At 37.6% G+C, this 21,423-nt stretch overlaps 1 protein-coding gene across 2 annotated transcripts in view; it reads left to right on the top strand.

The window, feature by feature from the left end:
* Positions 1-2,535: 2,535 nt before the first annotated feature.
* LOC112468438 (neuroligin-4, X-linked-like) overlaps positions 2,536-21,423 on the top strand; it is a 222,402-nt gene continuing 203,514 nt past the window's right edge. For both annotated transcript variants that reach the window (XM_025037607.1, XM_025037609.1), the window contains exon 1: positions 2,536-3,471. The gene's annotated coding sequence lies outside the window, so the exon portion shown is untranslated. The remainder of the gene's footprint in view (positions 3,472-21,423) is intronic.

Raw genomic sequence — 21,423 nt, forward strand, 5'->3', positions numbered from 1 at the left:
AAGAGATATTGTGAGAAATCCGTGAAAACATATTTTATCTTTTTTCACTCCGTTAAGGGTCAAATTTCTAAAAATTTAGTGGGTGCTTACGTCATGGAAAGAATATACTCCTCGAATTTCATGTTTCTAGGTTTAGGCTAGGCGTTGGTCAGTCAGTTTGCAGTAATTTGTTTTTATATGTATATATTATAGGTGTAACGCTCGCAACAATGTGAAAAGATTTTAATCTGGAATGATATTACCAGAATTTCAACAGTATAGCTTACGGGTTCTGATGGATTTTTGACATTTTAGCCGTATGACAGTGGTTATTATCTCGCAAATTTCATTGGAATCTGATTAATTTGCACAAGATCAGAATTTATTGGGAAAAACTGTCACATGCCGCATAAAAAGGTTGCGAGCGCGCGCGCTTGCACATAAAAAATATTATAATTTTGTGAAAGTTAAAAGCGATGAGCTTTATCGTCTCTGGAATATTATATTATTTAACCCAGATCGCGCGATATATTATTACATTTTTGTATTACTGGATTCAAAGAAAATAAGGATTCATAAAAAATAATTATTTTTTATATGCTAAATTTGAAACATTGATAACAGTCTTTTTATAAGATTATTGAATTCTTGGAATTCTCTACTCAACAATTTTTGAATTCTTGGATTAAACCATTTTTTGTATTGTTACATTTTAAAATTGTTAGATACCAAGATTGAGGAAAATCTCGAAAAATTCTCAATATCTGCAAGCTTCAAATCTTAAAATATTGTTAAATTTTATTATTTTTGTATTACAAAACTCTTGTATTTTTTGTCATTTGTATATCTCCGTTTTACGTCCGTTTAAGTTCTTAAGAATCCTACAATTTCTCTCGTCTAACAATTCAGATTTCCTGAAATCTTTTTATTTGAGCTCTTATTCGGATTATCTTATTGTTTCATCGCTTCCAATTTTCACAACCACCAAAGTGTCAAGTTACGAATATCGAATCGTGCGCAAAGCGTCAACGCATCACACCGCAATATTGTAGACATCCGAAATTACAACGTCAACGTTTGTAAACAACATTGTCCGCTGCAGATGCACCTGAACCTCCATGTGTCAAAAAAGTTTTTCGCCACTTGAACGTTCAACCGTGTCGTTAATCCGATGCGACATTTTTTAATAAACAATATACGCTTTATGGGATGATTGTATTTCTTTGTACATACAAAAATGTTTAAACATTTAACATAATAATAATATATTTAAGATTATAAGAATTTGGGATAAAGGGCAATAATGTATAAATTTTGATTAAAAATGCAGAATTGAATTAATTCTCGTACGAGAATTCTTTTTTGAATAAAAGATAATTTTGTATACCTATAGGGCAATATATTATAGTAGTATTTTTTATCTACGCAGTGGCCCAGATTTTTTTCGCAATGTTGTGACTCTGCCACAGCCTTTTTCCGCCTGAATGAACCGGCTCGCTATTCACGCATAAGATTAATTAGCTTCAAGATCTCGGGCAGAAGACGGTGTGTGGGATACCCGACAGTGTAATCGAGCAATCCAATTAGCGGTCTCGGCGCAAAGCTCGAAAGCTCTCGAGCTCTTGTGGTCGATGCGAGTTTATTCGGCGCGTTTGGACTCGCATGTCCTTCGAGAGGACATTGATCTACCAGGTTACCGCCTTGTAAGGAGCGATACGTACCCCGCGACAAGTCCCTAGACGGCCCTAAAGTCACTGCAAAAGGGCCCGTCCGTTGGCAGAACTGAATCGATAACCGACTGTCCTTTTCTTCGCGCGTCCCCACGAGTCTGCGCGGCGCGCTTCGACGACGCTCGAGCTTTCCAGACATTCCAGCTTGCGAGGCCGGGTTACGCTTTATGACCCCTTCGATTTTCCCATTTGACAGAATTTCTAATGTACTTACGCCACGATAAGTCCACGTAACTCTTCATAGGATAGTCAAGTCTTAATTCGTTAATTATAATATAAACAAGCTCGAGCTTTGACACTGATTAATATGTAGTTGTAAGATAGGTGGTCGCTCTTCTTCATTATTTCCTGAAACTTTTGCACAAGTTAGGTACATCTATTTATAAAATTAAAAATAATTTATTAAAAATTAATGTTGAAGTTTAAAGGTAATAAGATTCTAAAAAAAGTTAGCATTTAAACTTCTTGTGCTTTTACTTTTCTGATGCTTTCTTCCAAAAATTAGAATTTTTAAAAGGAGCTTTTTAGGGAGACTAATTATTAATTTCTTGAATAATCCAAGTTAAAACAGAAAATATATTAAATAGTATTAATGTGATGAAGTGATATCTCGAGATATCAGCGAAGCTTAAGCGAGCCTGGGAAATGCAATCACGCTTCTGGTTTCACAAAAGGGAACCCTCTGTCCGGCCGGCGAGGTTTCGCGGCACCAACCCCGAAGTGTAATCCGTGGAATCGACCGTGGCGCGCTCGGCAGACGAGAATGGAGGCTCTGGCGTCGCGTTGCGCGAGAGCTTGCGGAGCTTTTCATTCCGGTGCCGTAGTCCGTCTCGCGAACCTCGCGGTGACGTTACACACGTCGCGTCGTGCCGGTTACCGTGCCGCCCCAACGTCCGAAGGGTGCCTCCCCTCTCTCCCATCCCTTCTCGCCGCGTCGGTCGCAGCGTCGTCAACCCTCAGGGTGTTAACGGGTGTCTGCGATAATCCGGGCGTCGCGCTGCGTGGCGTCTCTCGGCGCCGCGCTCGTCGGGCGTTCGCGAGCGGAATGCGCGCGGATGCGGCATCCGCCGCTGCTGGTCCTGTGAGGGTTGAAACATCCCCTTGGACTCACTTCCGGTGAACGCGGGCCGGAAGACACAGGTTCGCGCTATTCGAATATCCGGCGTTAACGTTGATCGAAGTGTAATACGGTTGAAGATAACGATGAAATAGGGAAGAGTTAATTAATTTGACGAAGCTAAGGAATGTTACGGACTGAAATGTGTAACAATTAGTTAATTAAATAAATTAAATTGTTTATGGACGTCAAAACTGAGAGATTTTAAAAAAGTAAACGGTATCAACGAAGAATTTAAATACTGAATTAATGTTTCTACCGGTAGAGACCGTTTGTGCAATTAACGTAACGCATTATAGTAATATATCAGCGATATCGGATCGCTGTACAATTGTTTACCCTGCCCATGAATGAGGAACAGATTAACTGGCGGAGGAAGATGAAATGTTAGGATAAAGAAGATTCATCGCGTCGTAAACTTGTGCAGTGTGCGGTTCGGTAGATTAATCAAAAGTTTGCGTGTTGATTGAGTTGATTTAAGCTCGACTTTCGGCTACCCACGCTCAGGCATTTGTAAAACGGGGAGTGAATTTGCGTTTGTGTGTTTGTGCGTTTAAAGTGATTATTAGGAAAAAAAAAGTGAATTCAGTGAGCGGAGTCCTTCCTCTTTTGATTCCATCGTGTGGAACCTCTCTTATTTCTGTGGTGAGTTTTAATAACAATAATTATTTTTAATCTTTACTTAGCTATTGTATTAATTATATCTTTTATGGCATATTTTTTCTGTAACCCAAAAATTGTAGATTTCTCAAAATGTGCGTTTAATTATCGTTTTATTGGGTATTATTAATATTTATTCAAATAAATCTGTGTAATTTAATAATAATGATAATATTAATAATAACGATAATAAATTAAAAATAATGAAAAAATATAATTGAAATAATAAGAAAAATATAATGCAATTAATGTACATTGTGTAGGAACAAGACTACTGTATTTTTTAAAGCATTAATTATATAAATCGTGATAAGTAAGAGTTGCAATTACAAACTTTGAATTTTTGACATTGCAAAACTTTATCATTTTGAAATAATTTACTCTAGATTATATGTACAGAATATAACTCGCATTAATTTTTATTAACAAACTTAAAAAAATTAAAATAGATATTTTCTTGCAATTGTTAATTATTTATTTAAATGAGCATTTCTCATTAAGGAAGTTAAAAGATATCCACTAATATACTTCGCTCTATCAGTCAATGAATATCTAAATAGCTTTAATTAAAGGCATTAATAGCATCCCATATTATATGTGAAACATTAATGCATTTATAAACAGTTTCGAAGAGAAACCAGTGCCGCAATAAATATTTAAATTGTTAAATTACGAAGCAAACAGTTTTTCACGTTCGTTTTTTCACAAATTCAATCATAATAATAAAAAAATGTTGTCCATTTGTTGGACAATTGAAATGTTCAATAAGTTAAAATTAATGAGGGAAGATTTCCGCCGGTCCCACGTTGAATTCGGAGCCGCACGGCGCGGCGCGGGCGGGCGGGAGGTTAAATGAGACCTCATCGTTTCGATCTTCCACATCACGCGGAAACATGGCGGGCGTTCTCGCTCAACAGTGAAATTCCTGTTTTTCCAACGGTAACCTGCCGCGGGGGTTTCCACGTTTAAATATTCCCGAAGTATGCAAATGCTGTAAATTCGCTGGAAAATATACCCGGAGAGCCGGGGCAGAGCGTAGCCTGCCGAGGTATCGAATCGTTATAGATATCGCGAAACGTTGCACGCGCGCACGCGAAAATGTATTAACCCTGTGGCCCGCCGATAATTTGCATAAACGGCCGACGGAATTTACGTGCGACCGCCATGTCGCCGATCCGCTTGCGCCCGCCCGCGTGCGCGCGCGCCGACTTCAAAGCGGATTACAAGTTTCTGACGATTTACGTGCTCATTATACCTTTGTGAGCTCTGTGGCGGTTAGTGCCGAAGCGCACTGCAAGAAGTTTCAGACACTTCTGGAATAAACTCCGGCGCGATATATCTTTGGCTTCGGCGGTTACACGAGGCACGTAATGTTGCTCCAACCCTTAAGCGCGTAGCTTAGCATATATACACTCTTTCGAGCATGTAAACATAATTAAGTGTCTGCAGATGCAATTACCCAGACAGCACGCATGTCTAAAAGATGTATGTCGCAAATAAGACTGAGTACATTCCTTGAAGATATATTTATAAAGATAATTCCGACGGCGATTAATCGCGATAATAATCGTGATTCACGTCCCATTTAACAGGAGATTGCCTTTTCCGCAATATTTTTTGCGCGTGTCGCGACATTTTGAATAAACCCAAGTCACATCATAAAAATACCGCAGAAAAATTTGCGCGATTCTACGAGCGGTGCGATATTGTTCTCGAATCGAAACGTGTCTTTCGACGACGACAAGCGTCCAATCTCATATTCTGTATTTCCTTCGAAAATACGCCTCTTGTATTTGTAGCGTATTGGAAAAATAATCCCGCCCGCGCCGTCGCGCCACGCCGATTTGGCATGGGCGCGAAAGAGGGCCCGAAAATGCAAATGTGTTTCTATATTGATAAATGTAGGAGGCGCGGCTAACAAACACACACGATTCCCGCGCGCACACTCGCGCGATTCCCGCGATTGAATGAAATTTGTTCTGCTTACGTACATATAAGACGCCTGATTTATCTTTCCCGACGCAACGGCGAAACGCGGATTACGTGCCTCGCATGTGTACACTCGGCGTTTCCCGTCTCAAGAAATATGCGGCGAGATTCGACGGACGAATGCGCAATCGCTTCTGCTATCATCGCGCGAAATCGTTTATCACCATCTTAATATTCATGACGATACGGGCGAGAACCGCGGCGCCGTACAAGACTGTTGATGAAAGTGCAAAGCTTACATTGTGCGAGATAAATATTAACGATATCAATACGTGCTTTCTAAATCTTAGCGCGTATGATCGTGATAGTCATTCTAAAAAAAGGATTGTCACTCTAATTTGAGTAAATATGCAGACACTTATGAAGTAAGAGTAAATTTTTTACTCAAATTTTTAGAGCTGCTGCTCTACAAGTGATAGATCTTATTCTAAAGCTATAGTGAATCACGATTCACTAAAGATAGATTGATAAATGACTCTACAGAGTGAAAATTTTTCACTCAAATTTGTAGAGTGACATAAGTCACTCCTATAGACACTGATCTACTGCACTCGAAAAGAGTGCCCTTTTATTCAAATAGAGTGCCATTTATAAAGCAATTTTACTCTTTCTTATTGTTAGAGTGGCGAATCACTCGACTTGCATAGGCTCAATTTTTACTTTTCGTTACACTTGCATTTCACACTCGTTTTGAGTGATATTTCAATCTTCGACTTGTCAAGAGCGTGCAGAGTGTAGTTGCTTACAAAAAATGTACATATTTAAAATAAAATATTTATTTCATATAATTACAAATCTACTTTTGTCTCTGATACATGCAAGTTCAAGAGTGCCGCACATATACCCATAGAATTTTACATTCCAAATTCTAACTCTTTCTTCCTCTCTCTTACACACAGATTAACCATCGTCGCTAAAACTAAAGGGAAATTCTTCGACTTTCTCCGCACGTAGCCGCTCGCAAGATTACTTCAGGTAGTTGGAAACTTATTTCATGCTGTAAATGGTCTCGCTCATGCACACGTAGTACGTCCGGAGTATATATAGTAAGTGTTCGGCTACGCGATATCCGAGATTGAGAGCCTGATTCACGCCGTTGCGCGGTAGTGAATAGGGCATTCGCTCTCGCGGTGACGAGACGAAAGCCGCAAGTTTTGATGAAATGCATTCTATGCGCTGCGGTGTGACTATATAAGAGGAAGACTTTCGGTAGGCGTGCGTGCTGGGTAACGCGTTTCTGGTTAAGCGTGCGCATACACGAGACACAAAACGGGAAATCGAGACAGCGAGCGCGAACAGGAGAATTCATCCCCTTCGTCGGAGGCTCTCCTCTTCTTGGCTCTACTTCGACTTCATCTCAAGTTGTCCCCGTTTCGCGCCATAATCAGAGTTCAGCCAACTTCGCTCTTTCTTCGCTTCTGCCGCAGTCCCCTTCAACTTTAGACGTATTATTCTTTCTTTCCCTCTTTTTCCTAAAGTTTCTTTCCGGCGTGAATAGAATCTTGCCGGTTCAAAAATCAAAGATCCAAGGTTCTAAAATTGAAATATAAGGGGTTTTGTAGAATGTATAACGAAAGAATGTATAACGATCTCGGAACTTAAAACTGCATAAGATTACAGCGACTCAATAAAGAACTCAAGTATATTATAATAATCTTCTAAATGAAAAGGACGTTAAAATGTAAATTTATATCGTATTAAATTGTGCTTAGAAATTGCTTAAGTTTTAAATATACGGGCATTTTTTATGTATATTGACAATATTCTAAGTTTTTATTTTGCATCTCCATAATTATTTAAAGACCTGTGAGTATACTTTTCAAAAAATTTTTACTTTCTTGATACATTTTTAAATGTCGGATTTCAAATCTTTCAGACTAAACAATTTTGGAAAAAACATCTTAAATTTCAGATTTCCTGAAAACTGTTAGATCTTAAATGTATATATTAGATCTTTTACATCTTGAACCTTTTAAATCCCAGATTCTTCAAAAGATTAAGAGTATCTTTCAGTTTTAATAAATTTTAGAATTAAAAAATTATCTTGATGTTCGTGATCTTTAATTTATTAAATCATGAGATTATAAATTTTCGATTATATACCTTATCTTCTTTTATCGTCTTATCTCCTTACATTCTCTATAATTTTATCTTTATAACTTTTTTTTATAATTTCAAGGTTTAATTATTTTAATCGGGTATAATACCTTTTCTTCCTACGTTTTTACAGGAATTTCTTGAATTTGTTTGAGCGTTTGTATACAATTATAAGTAATGAGAAGTCAAAAATGTAACAAATGATTTTTCACTCATTGATATATAATAATAAATTATAACAATATAACTTATATATAAATTATATCAATATACTTATATAACGATTTATATGAAGGGCGATCCCTTCAGTAAGGAAAACGTTTATTATCTCAGCTACTAGTCGCAACATTAATTGGATGACAAAAATTTATTAGCGTCTGTGTATTCGCAGCGCATTCGCGCACATCGCGCCACATCGGCGCGTTATATTCCGTCGAAAATTGCGAGCGGAGAATCCTGCGGACGCGTGGAACTCGGCCAAAATGCAATGTGCACACTATGACGCGCTGTATCTCGCGCACGCGGGCACTGGGACTGAAAAATGTCTCACTTTACACCGTAGTTTTAGTATCGCCATTTAAGTAACATATCGCGGTATATAACTTCGCCTACTCTCGAGCAAGCGAGTTTTGGGCTACGGGTCGATAATCCGTCGTAGCGCATTTGATTACGATATCGCCTGACGCGCATTTCTGGAATTATCAGATGCCGACTCCGAATCTCTCAATACATATTCGATATTTTTACGATATGCTTCAAAGTTTGGATTTTTCAATATCCTCCAGTACTGAAATCCTAAAGTTGCAGAAATATCAAATATTTGTTTAATACTGTGGTTTGAGGATGAAACTTCTGAATGTGACATCAGTGCCTCGTCGCAACTGTAGATTTTCAAAGCTTTGCGATCTTGAATTAGTTTGGAATTATTGGGGAAAAAAAAAAGATTCAAAACTCTGCTATATGTTTTAGACGTAAGATATAAGATAAATTATTTTTCTTGCTTTTTTTTTATTGGTTTTCCAACTTCCTCTATGAATACAGGAGTCATATACAGTGCTAGGATCGTTATTCTCCAAAAAGGAGCGGTGCAATCTTGCTTCTCGTCTTTTGTGATCGAACGGCAGGAACGATTATTGTCCGTGATGTAATTTGATTCCTGCCGCGTTCGGATAGACAGTTCGATCTTGGTTTACGTGAGTGCCCTAATACCTCGGGATATTTGGATCTTAGAACGGAATCAAGCCGAATGGCCGTAATCGCCAATAGCGCGTCAGGGATTTCATAGCAAGACCAGTTAATCCGATCGCTTCTCTTTAGCTCCGAAAAAGAAAGGGGAAACATTTTATAAATAGCTATTGGATAAGACCAACTGTGTGTAAATTTAAAAGATGGTATTTGTATAAGCCACTCAGTTATTTGTCTCGTGATAGGAGAAATCGAAGTTGTTCCAAATGTAAACGCTTCGCGCGGCTCTTCGATTGAGTGACTCTCTTCACTTCTCGGGGGGGCTTTTGCTGGAGGAGGACGACGTTGATTTATAGAAAAAGTTTGTGCCGCATGCGCGCGCGCGCGCATAGAATCTTGTTTCGGTAGCGTTACGTCGTTGTAAGTTCTTCTCGGAAATCGTGAGAGTTTGGGGCGCGCTCGATCTTGCGATGATCTGCTTGGGAAAGTTTGCCAGTGAATCAAGATTCGCTAAGTTTTTATTTACTAGTAAGACTTATTTACCGGCGTAAACGTGCCCATAATTTTCCCATTCTTTGCGTCCATATTGCACTTTGCAAAAGTGCAATAAGTTTCGAGTATTGTTGGGATACTCTGCTTATTGCTTTATTAGAATCTGTATTACGGCGTTTCTGCATCATCTAGCGATTACCATTCCGGCTTAAAGTTATAACTACCTAGATAGCGTTATATCCGAAATCGGACATAAGACGTCTTAAAGATATGTCTTATATAAAGATATATTAAAAATGTTTTATGTCCCGATTTTGAACATGCGTGCTGTCTGGGTAACTTTAAGTACAACTATGACAATGAGTGTATTACAAGTTATAGTCAGTCGATAAAAATTCTCATTTATCCTTCTTTTTCTGAGATGTCATCAAACTTATGGGGACATATATCAATATATATTAGGAAAGGACAATTAAGAGCTGCTCCCTTTTTTTTGTTCCGTTCCTTTTTTTTTGGGGTCACCTTGACAACCGCTGTATCTGTACGTATGTATAGAGTGCACGTACGCGGGGTAACAGGGACCACTAATGCCTCCATGAAGATTTATCGTCTCGTGCCAGACCAGGAGCTGTTACGTAAGGTTAAGCTCAGGGTCGGGGCGTTAGAATCGAGCTCGGCCGCCGATCCTGACAGCTCTCGTCTTCGCAATCATGTAAATCCCAATGAAGCGGAAGCTACTACTCCGCGATTCCGCGAGGATCTTTCCCAAGATCCACTGCATATGCGGGATGGAACTGTACGCCGCATACCTTTTAAATCCCAGCGCTGCTGGTTTACGACTTCGTCATCACCGCGTCCCGTTTACGACTGTAAAGCCGGACTTTATCTACGTTGGATTCATATCGCGTTCAAATCGCGGTTAATGCCTCGTACCACACCGATTTGTGATTTACGAGGCCGGGAGCAAAATACGCGATACCGTTTTTAATGAATAGCCATGGAATTACGATCGAATCAATTTCTATGGCGCGCATTTGTTACAATCGTAATATTGAGCGAATTTTTATTTTCCGGTCGCGCTCCAATTTTCCCTCCGGAGATCGTGCAATGCGAGCTTTGACGCTTCATACACAGATTTTTTAGATTATCCAGAAGAATTCAAAAATGCTATATTGACAAGAATCTTATTTTAGAAGATTTATGACGTCAAATATAACATGTTAAAATCTCTGCTATAATTAGTTCAATTAGTTAAATTTGAAAATGTTAAAATCTCCCCCCTTTCTCTCATTGTCAGAAGCACTTAAACACGCAATAAATTCATACCAAACAACACAATTTGAAAATACTAATAAGAAAAAGTGTATTATAATTTTCAATAAGTCGAAAAAATAGCATAGTATTTCAAAAGTAAATTTTAAAACGATAGAAAGTTTCTGACGTTTAAGGAATGTTTCCCAGTTGATACAGAGCATCAATTTCTCCTTGATACAGGGCATTAATAATTTTGTACTTAACATATATGTTGTTACATTACATTTACACTATTGAATACGAAATTATAAGATGTAATGTAACTGATGCTCTGTGTCTACTGGGTCGACATTTTGGCGTAAAAGTTAAAATTAGTTGGAATAAAAACTGTGGAAATTCAAAGAACAGATAAGTAGCAGATAAAAGTTAAAGCAGAAATTAACGAATTTGAAGGTTCAATCTATGTTTGATAACTGAAGTAACTAATGCTCCGTGTCGACCGGGTTAACATTTCGTCGTAAAAGTTAAATTAGTTGGAGTAAAAATTGTGGAAACTCAAAGAATAGATATAGCGGATAGAAGTCCAAGCGGAAACTAACGAATTCGAAGGTTTCTAACTAGTTATGTTTGATAACTACGATATGCAAATATATTCATATTTGACTCGAAACTTATATGCAATGACGCGAGACAGTTGAGAATAGTCCGCAATATCTGAGGTTCAATTTTATGGAAGTGACTCGTGGTGGTTCACTCGCGTCTCTAACCCCGCGCGCGCTTTCAGTTTCAAGAGCGATCCATCGTAGTCCATATCTATGGTCGATTTCATATCTGGGAATCCCATACAGAGTGTGCGGTAGACCCTCCCCGGTCTCCTCGCGAGCTGCGCGAAAGATAGATAGGGGGAGACAGAGAGAGAGAGAGAGAGATGGGATGGATGGAAAGAGGGCGGAAAAGGGCTCCCAGCGGCAAAGCGAGAAAATCGAGTGGATACATACGTTAAGCTAGATTACGTGTCCAGCGGCTAGATTGCGGCGCGGGTTGTATCTGCTGGATTTATTAAGCAGCGCCATATGTATCTAGTAACGTGACACCGCGGCCACTCTACCCCCTCCCCCCTCGTGAAGGCCGAAGAATTACAATTTCCAATGGCAGATCATTGGCACGGGCAGCAAGCTGGTGTCTCACGCGAAAACGTTACTTTCAATTCAACGTCATGGGAGATGTTTACGTACGATTTAATATGCCGTTTTGCGCGTACGCAAACGCACTTTTTGCCGAAGTGTAACTCAAACAAGGTTGATTGCGAATGCAAATATTTTACGAATTTTCGAAAACAGACGTTGCTTTAATTATGGATTTGAATTTCTAGCTACCAGCAAAATTTCATTTAATATTCTTGGGTTGAATGTATTTAGGTGTACGGCGCACCACGCCACATTCCTCAAACTCCTCTATACCTATTTTATTAAGCTGACGTATTCTATTTTGTTATTTTATTTTCTAAATAATTTACATTGGATCTTCGACTGTGAATGTTTAACTTAAAATAAAAAAAAAAAAAAAAGAAAGAAACTACAGCACGAATGAGAACGTCGAATTGAAAATTTACTGATGAAGTGTGCAAATTCCTTAACGAATAGAAACCAGGCGCAGTACGGGATTTTGACTGCACGTACTGTGGAATAAACGATTCATGCAAATCTAAGCTGTACATGGTGGCGAGTGCGCGAGTTTCCGTGCTAATTGGAAAGTATTTAAAACACGGCAAACCGCAAAGAGCGGAGGTAGCGGTACTAACCGTATCGTTGCAGGCATGGTTGAACGAAAAGAATTCCTACCGCGTAAATTTCCAAACTATTTGCGCAATTCATTCTTATTAAAGCATTTTGAACGGTCCTCAAATCGCTCACCGGCACGTGTTGATCGTTACACGGAATTTTTTCCGATAATTATAATGTCGGATATTAATCCTTTTGAAGATAAAATTGAAACAAAATTTCTATTAATCTCTATTCATCCGGAATATTCGACAAAATTAATGTTCGTAGATGGTATAAATCAGAAAAGAAGAATGCTCTTTTACAGATGGACTTGTTTGTTTGTGCTAATCCAGATGACGCAGAGAATTCGAAAAAAATTTTTTTTTAATTCTCGAATTATGAAATGAATTCTTTTTCCATCCTATTTCTGCTCTAAAAACATTTCTGAGAGTAAAAATATTTCACTGAGCTTTTGTGTCACTGAGCTCTAAGCCCTTTTTCAGATATAAAAGGAATTTTTTTATACTCTATAAGAATTCGCAGTAAATTCAAAATAGTTCTTGAATACTATTCTAACGCGCAGAGTTTTATAACAGGCATTTTATGTTCTTTTTGAATTTTTAAACTTTTTTAAACTTTAAAATTACAATACACAAAAAGTAGTTCTTTATTTTATTAAACGTATATAGGGTAACTCGGGGGAATATGCCACACTTAACAAAAATTTGATTTTTTTCTAGACTATTTTTCTTTCTTTTTGAAGTATCTTTGCATACTGGTCTTCTCTTTTCTTCTTTTAACTGTCATTTGTACATGATTTTAATAAAATATTTTGATTGCTTACTATTAAAAGGAAAGAAATACAAAAGTGTTGCAAAATTGCATATTACCCAACCATATCGGTAATATGCCACACATAGTATAATATACAAATATACTACATACAAATATGTAGTAATTTAACTTCAAAAGTTACTTTATTCATAAAAACAGTACAAATTGTCTTTAAAATAAGTCAGTACAAATAGTTTTTAACATAAGAAATAATATTTTGAAATTAAATTGTAATATTAAAATTATTGTAATATTGGATTGCAACAATTAAAATTAAAATAAAAAATAAATCTTAAAAACTTTAAAACCTTAAACCTTACAAATTTTAAAACCTTATGAACCTTGAAATTTTAAAACTTTGTAAATTTTATAACTTTAAATTTTATAACTGTCATGCAGCTACACTTTTTTTAACTACATTTTTTTTTTTTTTATTTTTTTTGTATACGCTCGAGGCATTATTGTTTAAAACATGTGTTTTAAAACGTGAAAAAGAAAGTGTTTTTATTACTTTTTTTGAATTTTAATAATATTATTAAAATAAAAACTATATGTATATAATACTGCCAGGAAATAAACGAAACTTATGCAAAACATCAGATATAGAACTATGAACAATTTCATGGTATTTACAAGAGCGTTTTTAGCCGTAGCTTTGTTGAACACAACGAGTGTAAATGCATATTCCCCTGAGTTACCTTATATTCGTTATGCACGTAATGTAATATATAAGATTTGATTATCACCACGCGTGGATAAGGTTAAGTTGTATTTGAAATGAATAAGTTCAGTAAAAATTCAGGAAAAATTAAAACTTAATTCCTTAAAATCTAAAACACTATGAATTTTTATAAAAATGACAGTAAATAAAAGTATTGTACTACTTTACTTGTGTGTCAAAATGCAGCGCTGTAACTCGAGCAGTTTTTGACGTTTATAGACGTTTGAAATTTCGGGGAATATGTACATACATACACGTACACACATAAAAGACATTTTAAAAAATGCGATTTTTTGACGTTTTAGAACATTCTGAACACATTGACATCAAAAACTAAAAAAAAAATTGTTGCAAAGCTTTCTCTATGAAAAAGCAAAAAAGTGAATTCTTTTTAAGTTTATAACAATTATGAATATTATCTGTGTTATTTGGAATATACCATAAATAATGGAACAACAATCTGTTTCTGGATTATACATATAATAGGATATGTTTGGATTACATGTTCTTGATTTAAACAATCAAATTGTATGGAATACTGTTTGTGCAACTTGCATTTACTCTCGTTTTGTCCTGTATTTTAGGAGTTGTCTCATAATTTATTGTAAGCCCTTTTTGCAGAACATGATGCGCTTTGCAGTTTGCTATTAGCGATCCTTCTTTTTTTATCTTTTTTACCCGTCGTATTTCGAAGTCTCGCTGCCGATACGTTCTGATTTTTCGCCATCGGTGACAGCTGCCAGGGCGTTATCGAACCCTCGAAACACAGCGCGGGAGTCGATAATGCACGAGTTGGTTGCAATGAAAACCGCAATAGCCAAGAGCGGGCGCGAACCTGTTTCACATTTTATCGCCCACCGAAACTGATGTCGAGTTGCGCGAGCAGATAAATACTTTGACCGCAAAACTGGAAGCTATCGCAAAATTACTCGGTTCTCTTTAAAGTTTGAAAAAAAAAACGGTTCTAAAATTCGACTCGATTCACGATCAAACCGAGTCATTTTCTTGAGGGCGAACAAACAATTGCATTAATTTTTCGCTCGCTAAGTTGCAGGTAAATCAGGTAGATTAAATTCTGATTAGTCGAAACTCACGGAATGCCGTCGGAATCTTTCGCTCGTATACGATAGACTCTTCCTCGTTCTACGCACACCTTGTACGTACATCGGTTTGTTAATTGGCTGCCGGCATTGTTCAGATTTCAATTCGATGCGCATGAAATCGCCGGCTCTGTATCTCCATCGACGCGTCTTATTGAGAGAGAGAACAACATCACAAAGCAAACTGTGTATAGCGATACGCGAATTTCGCACGGCTATGTTCTATTAGCCGCCACGTTATTCGCGGCAATCGCTCGAAACGGGTACAATTTAACATCGCGTTACACACCATGGGCAACCCACCACCGGTCGGGGCTTTACATAGGGGTTTTGTGTTAGAATTATCTGCCCGGAAGCACGTAGCGGTTAGCCGGTTGCTGCCGCTTCTTGCATCGTACCGTATAGCTAAAGCATGTTCAATGCGCGGTTAAACGCATTCACTAAATTCTTTCCTAATTATTCCGGTCCGAAATCTCTGATTGCTATATCTCTCGGACTTTGAGAAAGAATTTTAAATTTCCGCGATATTTGAATCGCGGTGTGAAATTCTAAACTAATAATTAGTGGATTTTGACACTGAGCCCCCCTTCTCACTTTGGTTCTTTACTTTTCGTACCTTTTTAAAAGTTGAATTTTATAACTTGGAGATTTTAACACTTTATAATTTGGAAACTTCAGTGCGCTTGCATGTGTACTTTGAAGTTTTGTAATTTTAAAATTTTGCAACTATTTGAAACTTAAATTCGAGCTTTGCAGTTGGAAACTGTTTTCAATATCAAGTCCAATCAGCGTGTAATATTGCAAGCGTATAACGAGCGTATTCTTGCGACTATTTGGATTTCTCTTTTTTTGATTCCCGGTTGTCCTGATTCCGCGGTCGTAATCTTCAAAAGAGGAGCTACGACGCGATGATGACTTTTGAAATGCCTTCTTTATCATCGACTTATCCTTGTCGTTTCTCTTAACGCACGGATCATGAAATGTCTACCGCATATATGCGCCGCATAATGCCCGAGAGAGAGAGAGAGAGAGAGAGAGAGAGAGAGAGAGAGAGAGAGAGAGAGAGAGACTCAACGTACCTATACGGCGTGACGTACCGAGGGCGCAAATGTCATATCAGAACATTAGCATCAGTCTGCAGGATGCCTGATGATTTTCGACATCACGGAAACATTCGCCACGCTTATCTCCTGGTACTACGGAATCTTAATACGCGATAAAAATGAAGTAAATTTGAAGGAACTACAATATGATATAGTAGAAAATTCTCCAGACTAGCAATTTGCTTTCATTTTTATACTTATGAAGCACAGAAACAGATTTTATATATACCAACTCAATATTTATACAGAGATGTATATAGTCAGTATTTATAAGTTTTAAACAAGTTACGGTGTATCTATGTAAAAATACGTATTTTCTAAATTATTATTGTTTCAATTAATAATTATAATTGCTTTAATATCTTTCTGCATTTCTTATTTTACATCGCATTTTGCACAATTAACACTAGAACTACCAAAGGGGTCTGTTTAACATTTTTCCTAATAATTATTATTCATTTTTGAAACATTACTTTCTGAAAATTTCTCCGACTTTTATTGAAATATACAGATAATTAATTTTATAAATTTATTTTCTCTTTATCTCTCTTTTTTCTCATTTAGATATATAGGATTTTTACTTCTTACAATTAGTAGAAATAGGTATAGGTTAATCTTCAGTAGCTGAGTTAAAGTATTTCGCTTATCTAACCTTAGCCATAGATGTGATATTATTTGTAACTCTGGGCTCAAATTTTTAGCAGGATACACAGTCATGTGCTTGTAGTTTAGCCTCGCGATTATTTTGCATGCATGCTGGAGAGTAAATTTCACGAAAGGGTTCCAAGGAAGTAGGTTGGGATTTGAATTTAAACGAGGAACCCCTATCCACTCTCGGTGTCGGTGTCGAGCTTTCCGGTCTTCCATGCGCGCGGGCGACAAGTACCGCCGAAAATTATTTTTGGCCACATTGGAGAAAGCAGCTTATTCCGTTGCAGCGTTCCATGTAAAATAGCGCGGATATATGTGTGAGACAGAGCAGAATACATCGTGAAATTTAAGAATCGATAAGGGAGCAAGCGTTTTATCTTTCGACAAGTCCAAATAGATTCTTCCATGGCGATAATTTGATCTGCAATAGTATTTAAAGTTAAATTCGATCCGACGAGTTATTATTGCCCGGCGATGAAACCAACTTAATTTGCAAGCTTAATTAGCTAAAAGTACGATCTTGTTATTTCGTTTACAGTATTCCTGTAGCTTTAATCTGAAAACTCCTTACTTTGCCGTGTTAACTCCGTAACAAGGTCTTTACTTAAATTTTCGTTAAGGAAAAGTTGCCCCTAATTTTATTCAACGGAGCATCTTTACTGAAAATGTTCGCAGCTCGCGAGAGAAATCTAGCGTTAGCCGGAGTCCTTCGTTTCCTATTTCTCCGCTGCAGTTCTCAAGTTGCAGCGCGGTGTTGTTTTAGAGGTTCTAGATTTTAGTTTAGTCGAGTTTCAGGATGTTGCTCTAAAGTTTACGGATTCTTGACGTATCCTTTTACGGATCTCCCTTTTCCCGTGAAAGTTTTATTGTGGCGCGAGAGGACAATGTACACGCGATTCACGATCTGCGGTCAACACCGTTTGGTTAGAATCTAGTTTTCTTCTATGTCGTTTGCGCAATTCTCTTGGCAAATGTCGACGCGAGTATTGTTGTAGAGCGCGATAAATTCTGATAAGAAAGATATTAAAGGACGACGGTAAAAACGGTGAAATTAGCTGAGTGCATGTCGCGCTATAACTTTTCATCCTTGACCTCTTGCTCGCCAACGATTTACTATCATCCGTTACGTTTTCTTTCTTCTCGGCTGGCGCATTTAGCACCGAAATGAGTGAAGCAAAAATTCATGGGCTCGTTAGAAACATGGCGCAAAAATTTCGCGGCAATGTTATTTTATGTTACCGCGTTTCCTTCTTACGACGTTTTGTTCGACCAAGAAATATTCATTCGACGACAAGTTAAAATTAATACCTATCGTTCGTCCCGCTTCGAAACTGAGCGCTGTTCGATATAATTCAATAGAGATAGTTTCGTATGCGCGCGCACGCGCGCGTCTGTGTTTTTGTTTTATATTTTAACTGAATTGAATTAAATATATCAGTATGCCGCGGTGACAGACAAATATTGAATTTAATTTTATATTCTATTCCATAGAGAGCGAAATTTTTAAATAAAATTTTTAAAGTGCCGCAATATAAGATGAATAAAGCGCAAGAAGGTACACACAAAATAGGTAAATAAAAAATAAGTAAAATAAATATATAAAAGACGCGTGGAGAAATAAATATTATATATATTATTGAAAATATTGACTATGCGACTCATGTCAATCCATAGAAATACGATTCTACGATATCAAAGGTTTATGGAAGCACGTATTTTTACTTCTATAACAAAATGGGGAACTATAATACGAGTCCGTGAAATAAAATATTTATGAATATCTATGCTCTGGAGATCTAATTGACAGAATTGTTCTGAGAACATTTTTAAATGAGAGAAGTTAAGTATTAAACTTGTAGAAAAAAAAACTGGGATAATGATCTGGAGTAGTGAGCTGTAATATCAAAAAACTTTATATCGAAGATAAAATATGATTAAATACAGAAATGACAATGTATGGGATTGAAGAACTGTACAAAAAGCATGTAGATTTACAGTGTCATAAAAATATGCAGTATCAGAAATATACTGAAGATGCCTATGTTATCAAAGATTTATTTTGCCAAAAAAGTTTCTAATGCCGCAAAGATCTGTGACGCGGTGCGTTTCGGGAGCATGCAGCCACGCGAGAGTGCATTACGAGACAACAGTTGAATATTGAATTTGACGCAACGCCGTGCTCAAATTGCTTTTCAACGGGAATTTCTGGTTACATCTCAGTTCGGAAGCACGAAACACGTATTCGGGTAATTGACAAGCGTGCGGAGAGCTTCTCGATAATTCGACGGGCTGCGCCAAATTCGCACATGCACGTGCCGAGTAAAGGTAAACGATGTACACAGTGTCCCCCGATCTGCATTTAATTACGGCTAATCTCATTGTTGAATAAATAATGAAACGTCAGCGTTCAGGGATAACTAGGACAGTTTATTTTATGTGCTCGATAAAATGTACACAATTATGAGTTTTCAACTATATTGTTTTCAACTATATCGTGTTTTCAACTGTATTGTACATTGAATTAAAATATAGTTACAATAAGCTATACAGTACCCTAAGATATTATAAGGATGTTCTCAGTATATTAATATTAAATATATCCTTAGTATATTCTATAGATATGCAGGATATTATTGTCGTTAGGGTATAGTTTTCGCGGTTTTTCTGGATTTGCAGTAACATCGGTAACATCAATATTAATTCCATTTATCCTTATTAGTCTTAGCGATTCTATACTCCTGCGAATTCCGACAATGATTTGCATCTGCAAAAGGAGGAGCGACGACTTATTCCTATGGGAACATAATTCGTCTGCCTTGGCGGCGAAATTTGTTCGTAGGGACGTTACTATCCTGAACTTTAGAGCAAGTTTCACAAAAGACTCATGGGTAGTACAAGAGAGGTCTTAAGGGGGAGCGCGAGGTTACCTCCTCCCGGCTTCCGCGGATGGAGAGGATGGACGTATTGTCCTAAAATGCATCCTTTCCGAAGTATAATGCTTAAAGAGCTATATGCACGCGCGCGTAGATAATTCACCTACGTTTTTTTTTTGCGCGCTGTAAAGCGGGTATATTAGCAACAAGTTTATTCCTCAAGGAATCTGAAATTTTTTTTCATAGGAAAAGTTTAATAGAGTTTACTTATCGCGAATAGTTATCGCAAACTTTCTTATAAAAGAAAAATCACAAATTAAAAATAGAAAGTAAACACAATGTTTATTTTAATACAATTACAGAATACAATCTCTATCAAAATTATCGATTTAAAAAATATTAATATTATTCTGTAAATTGTAAAAGAGAAAAATATATATTTAGATAAAAAACATTTAATATTCTTAATATAATAGATATTAGTTATATAAAAATTTTTGAATAATTGATGTAACAATATTTGTAAAAAGTGATTAGTGGCCTGTCTATCCCTACAGATTAAACTATTACTGTTGGTTGAGTTTTTGCATTCATTCCACCTCCATCACATAAATTTCAACTGGACGTAACGATCTTCATTGATTTTCCTCGGGAATATTACCATTGATGCAAGCAAAGAGAAGGGCGTTCGTGCGTATCGGGAGCGACATTGCTCTAGTTGCAAGGTGGGGGGATGAGGAAAGAGGATGTCGCGGTGTAGAGGCACTCTACTGACGGATCCGCCAAGAGAGTACGAGTTCAATTTTCCAATTTCCCGGACTGTCACTCTCCCCCTCGCGGCCGTTCGCCCGGAATATTTCCTCGATTTGCCGGCACCCGAACGCGACGCCGTGCCACCCCTCCCTCTCTACCCTCCCAACACCTTGCGTTTTCAGTTATTTAAGATTCCCGCGGACGCTCCGTCTTCTGTTTTAAAAATCACTCCCGTTCGCTTAGTATGCCGGGACGGCTCGTGCTAGTCGACTGTGATATTGCCTCGGCGCGCTATCCGCCCCCACCCTCTAACCTTTTCGTGCCCTCCGCCGACGTTGCCGTCCCCATCTTTCATCCAACCCCCATCGGCCTTGTCTCTTTTCGTTTCTTCGTCTCTCGGCTTTTACTCATTCGATCCCGCATACCCGGGATCCCGGAGGTTCTTTCCCGCGAGTACCTATATAGATACCAATATAACTATATATATATATCCTTGGCCTCTTGCACATTTTAAGCCCTCTCTCCGAATTCCAAGATTTAAGGATTTGCGAGATACTTAATTCTTGGACACCGAAATTCCTGGAAGTCTCGGAAGATATATCGCGCAAATTACATATTGAGATAATACACGTTACAATGAAATATCGCGGAAGATAATTCGCGAGACGTGAAATTTCCCTATGGTATCAACTATTTTAAACACGCGAGAACGTTATTAAGCCAGCGGCAAAAAATTCTTGATATATACTTAGCGCAGTACTTTAGCAAGTATCCGTAAGTTTAAAAGAAAAAGCGTTAGACGGCGAGAATATTTCTTGAGATCGATCCCCGAGAGAAAGTATCTGATAGCTTTAATTATGTCACTTATCCGCAGTTACGACATTTTCCGATAATTACCAGAGAATCCATAGAGCGTGTCTTACAAAATAAAAGAAGTCGAGGGGAAGGTATCGATGAAACAAGCTAGACAAAGTTTCCCAGGGGTCAGGTTAAAACTCGGTGATTCGGTAACGATTTGATCGAAACTGCCTTTAATGAAATTAGCTTATTATTGCTGCTTTTACCATGCCTCATGAAAATAATGTCCAATTGTGCCACCGTGACACCGACAAAGTTTCGAGT

The sequence above is a fragment of the Temnothorax curvispinosus genome, unplaced genomic scaffold, assembly GCF_003070985.1.
Source record: "Temnothorax curvispinosus isolate PA1 unplaced genomic scaffold, ASM307098v1 QBEX01018473.1, whole genome shotgun sequence".
NCBI classification, from domain to species: Eukaryota; Metazoa; Arthropoda; class Insecta; order Hymenoptera; family Formicidae; genus Temnothorax; species Temnothorax curvispinosus.